Source organism: Macrobrachium rosenbergii, chromosome 2 (assembly GCF_040412425.1).
Source record: "Macrobrachium rosenbergii isolate ZJJX-2024 chromosome 2, ASM4041242v1, whole genome shotgun sequence".
NCBI classification, from domain to species: Eukaryota; Metazoa; Arthropoda; class Malacostraca; order Decapoda; family Palaemonidae; genus Macrobrachium; species Macrobrachium rosenbergii.
In genome coordinates this window covers 26,207,105-26,214,458 of record NC_089742.1, presented here as the reverse complement: position 1 = coordinate 26,214,458, position 7,354 = coordinate 26,207,105, and the positions used below count along the sequence as shown (strand labels likewise).

Sequence of the window (7,354 nt, the reverse complement as noted above, 5' to 3'; positions counted from 1 at the left end):
ATGTACATAACAAACACAGATCAGAAGAATGACGAATTTTTGGGCAGGTAATAATAAGGGCCTGCTAAATGAATGAATCCTACACAGGATAAATATTCTAACTCCGATGATGTCTTTATAACGGGAAACATCGCAGATGGGGTAGAAGGGGTACTGCACATGGGATAGAACTGAGTGATTCCACAGTTGAGGCCTGTCTGCAATATACGCAAGACGGTTACTTGCAAGAATAATAAGACACTCAAAAGGAACTGAGGAAATGCACATATGATGCCAAATAACTCAGTTCAACACAAAATGCATAATTTCATTAACACTGAATGCTCCAGCACAAATTACTGAAGGTGATCTCACAATGGAAAAGAAATCAAAATCAGGCAGAGAAATAACAGGAACCATGACTGACTAAGAAACCTTATTCTGGTACATTACCTTTGTCAAGCTCACAATGTCTTCATTCAATAGGGTGTTGACAATGGAGGAGGGAATTAAGAGAAATGCCACTACAAAAGTATACTGGTTCGAACCTCGGGGTTGAACATGTGGAGGATACAAGGGCCAGGCAAGGATAAGGACCTCTGTCCTCGGTGTTCTGAGCGCCTCTCTCCCGCCATTGCTGTTGCATTGTCTATTAGTAACCTCGGTGATTATGCCTCGGCGTCTAGGTAGACGGTGCATAAGGTCAATCTTCATCACGTTTTCTATATAGACCACATGGCCTCCAGTTAAACCTCGTGGATGGTTTACCATGGTGGATGGCGCCAACTTTCTCTTTTTTTTTTTGCTCTTTCTTTGCCTGTTGTCTGACGCCGCCAAGAAAGTACGAAGGTCACCTGGAAACAAGGCCTTAGGCAGCCATTTGAACAGAGAGAAGGGTTAAAGGGCTTAACTATTTTGGGAAATGAAGGAGAGAGTTTATGAAGGGGCGAGTGGAAACCCGCAGTTCTTGTAATTAAAACAATTGTAATGAATTTGATTTCTTTCTCAGTTATGTTATGGATGTAAAAATGGGTGAGGTGGCTTGGAAAGAGGTTCCATCCGTTGCAACATATACATATATAAATGAATGTACACAAAAATCACACATACATACACACACACACACACACACACACACACACACACACACACACACACATATATATATATATATATATATATATATATATATATATATATATATATATATATATATATATAATGTATATAAACATTAAGCTACAAATCCACTCTAAAGGGCGTCACTGAACATCATTGGTTCTCATGTCAGCAGTTCGATCTCATGAGATGATGACCCACTTGTCAGTTATAATTCCCCTTCGATATATATACAGTATATATATATATATATATATATATATATATATATATATATATATATATATATATATATATATATATATATATATATATATATATATATATATATATATATATATTATATACTGTATATACATACATATATTATTTTCGAGGTAGTGCGAATTGAATATTACACGACATTTGTAACTGACTGTTGGCAGTGCTGGTTGCTGATGTGTGAGTTTATTTCATTCATATTGTCACGTAATTTGCATGTCAAGTTGTACATCCTACTCCCACCAAGGTAACAGTTTTCAATAAACAAATGAACCTCCTCTTCCCTGAGGCAAGGAACATTAGTCATAAGTGCCGCTTGCCCCTAGTGTAGTAGCAATCACTCTTAACTAACTTGTCTTACACAGAGCGTCTGTGGAACCCTAGTTGATAATGTATTAAGGAATTGTTGGGCCAACTCTCCTTTATAGAACTTGAGTGTTGGTGATAAGTGCAAATTAAAGATATAAGGTTGGTGCTGCTAAGATGAAATGTTTACTTTGTATGTGGCAAAAGACAAATTGAAAAGGTGAGAAATGTGGAGATATGTGGGTAAAGGTTTAGTAATACGGAAAGAATACAGTACGATAGGATTGCAAAATAAGTGCATAATTTGGAAGTATAAGGTGGGAGAAGGAAGGAGGAGGAGGTGAATCCATGAGTATATTGAAAAGGAAGGGCCTAAACGTCCACCAAGCAGAAGAGCATGTGCTAGATACCAGCGAATGACAGCGTGTCCAGGGGTGCTCGACAAGCAATGATAAGCCTTCTGTGTTAGTGTGTGAAGCACATGGGGTTCACCCATGATACAGTATGGTCAAGTGGTACTAGCCTCACCCTACCAGCAAGACTCCTGAATTTAAGTATGTATGCGAAGTAAATTGAAATTTTTTCCTGAACACTATTTTGTGCCACTGTTGATTTAAAAAGTGAATAGGTAAAGTATACGGTAGCTGGTTGGATGTGGTGAGTTGCAACCAGAGTGATGGTGTGTAGGCTAGCAAGCTATCACTTTCTAGAATAAAATGGAAATGCAAATGGATTTTAACATACATACATACATATACACACTCATGTACACACACATACGCATACATGTACACACACATATATACCGTGTATATAAATTTACGTACACACACACACACACACATATATATATATATATATATATATATATATATATATATATATATATATATATATATATGTATATGAATATATGTATATATATACATATATATGTGTGTTTGCGTGCGTGTATACGTACACGAGTGTGGTTATGTATGTATGTTAGCATGCATGTGTATTGTCCCTCATATATATACTGTACGTATCTGTATATATATATATATATATATATATATATATATATATATATATATATATATGTGTGTGTGTGTGTGTGTGTGTGTGTGTGTGTATGTGTGTGTACGTATGTGTAAAATATCTCATCAATGATTTTAACATGGCGGTTTTATATTTTCAAATATTAAGACACAAATAACCCTCTAATATAGAATTTGCTATAACTCGGATATGCCTTATACCCAAAGGAAACTGTTCATGATAAATGCATCCACTCTCACCTTAGTGCCATCAACTGGTTAGAGTAGAAGCACTTATGATATAATTCCTTTGGGTGTAAGGTATTCACAAGGTATAGTGTTAATTGTGGATTTATATATGTATATATTTATATACTTATATAAATATATATATATATATATATATATATATATATATATATATATATATATATATATATACATTATATATATATATATATATTATATATATACTGTATATATATATAAATAAAAATATATATATGTATATACACATTATATATATATAATGTATATATATATATATATATAAATATATATATATATATATATATATACAGTATATACATACATGTACGTATTAGAGATTGCTTGGTACAACAGGCAGAAAGACAGACAGGCCGAGGAATTATGCTTTGGACTGTTAACACCTGTAATTGTGGTGTTTGCGTGCAAATTTTTCAATGAGCTTATTATTAGTAGGGAATTTACCGGTGCTGGTATTGAATTTCAATTATAACTTTGGGAGAAGCATGTCTGTGTTATTAACTTAGATATATTAAGAATATTTTAACAATTTATAAACGTATTTGTTCAATGTACTTGTTTTTTACAGGCAGTAGACATATATATATGTATATACTGTATATATATGAATGTATGTATAAATATACATACATGCATATATAAATGTATATATATATATATATATATATATATATATATATATATATATATATATATATATATGTATATATGCACAACCCCTGAGAACCCCTAATAGTGTTAGTATCAGATGAAATTTCTGAGACCAGAAAAGTTAGAAGCCCATCAAGTAACGCTCCCCACCCCACATTCAAATCATCTCCCCCAAAACTCTTACCCCCCGGCAATGGCTCTCTGCGCTATTAAGGTGGATATCAACTAGGGCTATGCAACGACGACGCGCTGGTTCTAGTTACCTAATGGTGAAAAAAAGCCAATTTTAAGAATGAATTGGTTACACGGTCGAAATGTTTCGGTTTCTTGTGATATCTTAAAAGTAATATGAGCATCTCATGGTAGGTTGTTATATTGCACATCCATTTCATGCCGCAATCTGGTATTGTTCACACTACAGACAATCTATCTTCGTTCAGTCAGTTCATTTACAACTTAATTTTGCTCATTTGGTAACCACGTTTATCGACTAGAACGCTGTTTATATTGGTTTTTCGTAGTTTTAACTTAAAAAGCCTGTATCCTACATGCTATAGGCCTAACCCATGCTAAAAATGATACCTATAGTGTTACAACAAAGTAATATAAGGAATAATTACGTCATAGAATATGATATACAACCCAATTCTATAAGCGATAGTTAAATATGCTTTTGTTGCATTGCTTTTCATTATGTAGTTGTCGCTTGGAAACATATTGGATTGACTTCTTCACGCGCACGGGGGCATGATGACAAATATGGCGTCTTCACTTTAGCGGCATCACGGTGAAAAAGACACCAGACAATACGCACGCATGGCAACCTTAGGGGCAGTGTCGTTTGTCTTGCAACCTCATCACTAACGTCAAAATTTATGGTAGAGGAGAGTTCCCGACGTGTTGACTGGGTTGTGGAAAATGTTCATACATCAAAGAGAAAAATCAGTGCTTTACATAACCTAATAAAGAATAAATTGTAACAGAGATCAAATGAGTGTCAGAGTTAATTGTCGAAGTATATATTATACTTTAGCTATAATCAAACGCCTTCAGATGATCCAAAACATCGACATAACCACCGACTACCGTGGTTAAATCTCAGTTAGATTGTTTAGCTGTTTACGGATTGCGGCCGTCACACAGATGTGGAATGGGGTCTTTTAAATTCTCTTAGCTTCCCTCAGAATCCCTCGCCATTCGCCAGTTGCGAGTTGACTTTTGACAGTGACAGAAGTGTTCGTTACGGGCCGCGTTGTTTTTAAGCCTCCGAATTAAGTTTAGTGTTTTAAGAAGCGTTTGCGCATCGCATCACTTTCTAGGTAATTTAATGAATAAATTGATTGTACTTGTTTCTCACAACATTTTAGTTTATATGTTTGCGGAAGGTGGGATTATAGATGGTTAGGCCTATCGTAAACCGATATGTTAGGTCGATAACATCATTTATGTCTCGGCATTAGATGTGTTTTTTGCACCCGAGTTAGTTATTTAGTTGAAGCAGCATTGCTCCCTGTGTTAGGCTATTTCCAAGAGGACTTTAGAATGTGATGGTTTGGTTGTGAGGTAAAGGAAGGCTAAAATTTAAAGTACAACTGAAGATGCAAGAACCTGATATCCCATGTGCACTTTTGTGCTTGCCACTCAGGGGCTTTAGTCTCATGCTTCATTTTCCGTATCAAGTCTATCCTGCTTAGTCATTGTACAATATTACTGTAATTCTCCCAAGCAATATGTAGAGGATATGACAGACTGCTGCACTTTCATTTGACACGTTTTATAGTACCGTGAAATATTTGGTTTGTATGTAAGCAACGTCGATTATCCACCTTTGTGGTCCCTTCTTTTGCTTTTTTGACGTGCATTCGACAGGACTGTATTTTGTAGTGCTAAGTTTTCTTTGATTTATATGATAAGAATGGAAATGGTTATTTACAATTATCCTGGGAAACCACCGTAAGAAATCATTGGAATTCGGTACGTGTAGTAGCATAAGTAGCCTAGCTGTCTTTATTCGAATTCTACGTGAATAACACTTTTGGCTAGCCTATCCGTCAGGTTTCATTAAGTGTTACCCAACAGGGTGACTGTCATGAAACGAGTCCGTGAGCCCCAGGTGCTTTCGATATCGATAAATGCACCATTTACTCGCGTGTAAGTTAGTAAGCAAAAATGTTGAAGTTATAAAAGATAGGCAATCAAAACTTTAAACAAAATAGGGGTAAGCCAGAACTGTTCCGTATGCTAAACCAGACGGGGGATGAACTCACTAGGGGAGATGGTTGTATTCCTCCGCCAAGCCTATATCGTGTGTTGCCCAATAGTACCATATCAAATCGTTGGAGTATTATTTTGGAGTTTATTTTAATAGCGTACGTTTTATTAACCAATTGGAAATATATAAAAGTAAAGCATGGAGGTGAAACGCTAATAAAATATTGTATCTCTGATGACGGTTAGGTAAGGCTGGGAGACGTCATACATTGTCAGAATGGCAACTGTACGGCGGCCAGTCTGCCAGCAGCTTCAATTACTGTGCCTCGCCACCAGCCTACCACGGCACCGATCGTAGGCGGGGGAGGGGGGAGAACACGAAATAATTTTTGTTACAAAACTGATTTATGCTTTGTTACGGTTTCCAGTTTCATGAATAGACTTACTTCTGGTAATAAGTTATAATTCCTTTGAGTAAAATAGAATTAAAATGTATCAGATAGGATTTGTCTCTGAGGGAGAACTTGGTAGCCTATTTGGTGTGTACTGTAAAAAAAAAAAATAAATAAATAAACGCAAGCATTTCATTTCATCTTGTGCTGTATATTTTACATTGTATTTGTATTGATGTAAAGTTTAGTTAATGGTCATCTGATTGCACTATCGAAGGTACAGACATTTGAGAATACGAGAGAGGCGTTGCGAAGGATTGCCCAGCTTATGTTCTACAGCAGTTATTGAGGACCTGTTTTTAGTGGAAACTATGGCTCTTACAAGGTTTCTTATTACCAGATAGGCCTAAATGGCAAATGAGCGTAGAACATCTTTATTAGGCTAAATTTTCAGTACTACTAATCTAGTGGGAAAGTGAAGAAACCATGGACTTTATAAATAACGTTGATAAATGTGGGAATTGACGTATGAAAAACAGTAGACACTTGGTATAATATAAGGTGACTTGAATGCAAACTTCGAACACTGTAAGGACAAGCTGCTAGGGAAGTTAGGACAATCCACAGCGAAGTAGTGCGAACGGTAATTTGCATACGGGTCCGATAGCCAACAAAGTGACTTAATTTTACTTGGTTTGCCCTAATGTGTCTTTGTTTATGTTTCCTATTCTCCGTAGGGGTGTAGTGCCGACAGTGCACCGCATATGTAGGCATTACTTAGGGTTCTTTGCAGCGTCCCTTCGGCCCCTAGCTGCAACCCTTCTCATTCCTTTAACTGTACCTCCGCTCATATTCTCTCTCCTCCATCTTACTGACCACCCTCTCCTAAATTGTTTCATAGTGCAGCTGCGAGGTTTTCCTCCTGTTACACCTTTCAAACCTTTTTACTGTCAATTTCCGTTTCAGCGTTGAATTACCTCATAGGTCCTAGCGCTTGGCCTTTGGCCTAAATTCAGTAATCCATTTCTGTTCTATGTTTCCAACCATTAGTTATTTATCATATCTTGACGAAGAAATTCGAGGTTATATGAAACGTTTTTAAATTTCCCAAGTCGGTTAAAAATATTC

General features: G+C 36.0%; 1 long non-coding RNA gene across 1 annotated transcript in view; it reads left to right on the top strand.

Annotated features, from left to right (window-relative positions):
- Positions 1-4,819: 4,819 nt before the first annotated feature.
- LOC136844145 (uncharacterized) overlaps positions 4,820-7,354 on the top strand; it is a 3,390-nt gene continuing 855 nt past the window's right edge. Inside the window, exon 1 of the long non-coding RNA XR_010854755.1 lies at positions 4,820-4,942. This is a non-coding gene — a long non-coding RNA (uncharacterized lncRNA). The remainder of the gene's footprint in view (positions 4,943-7,354) is intronic.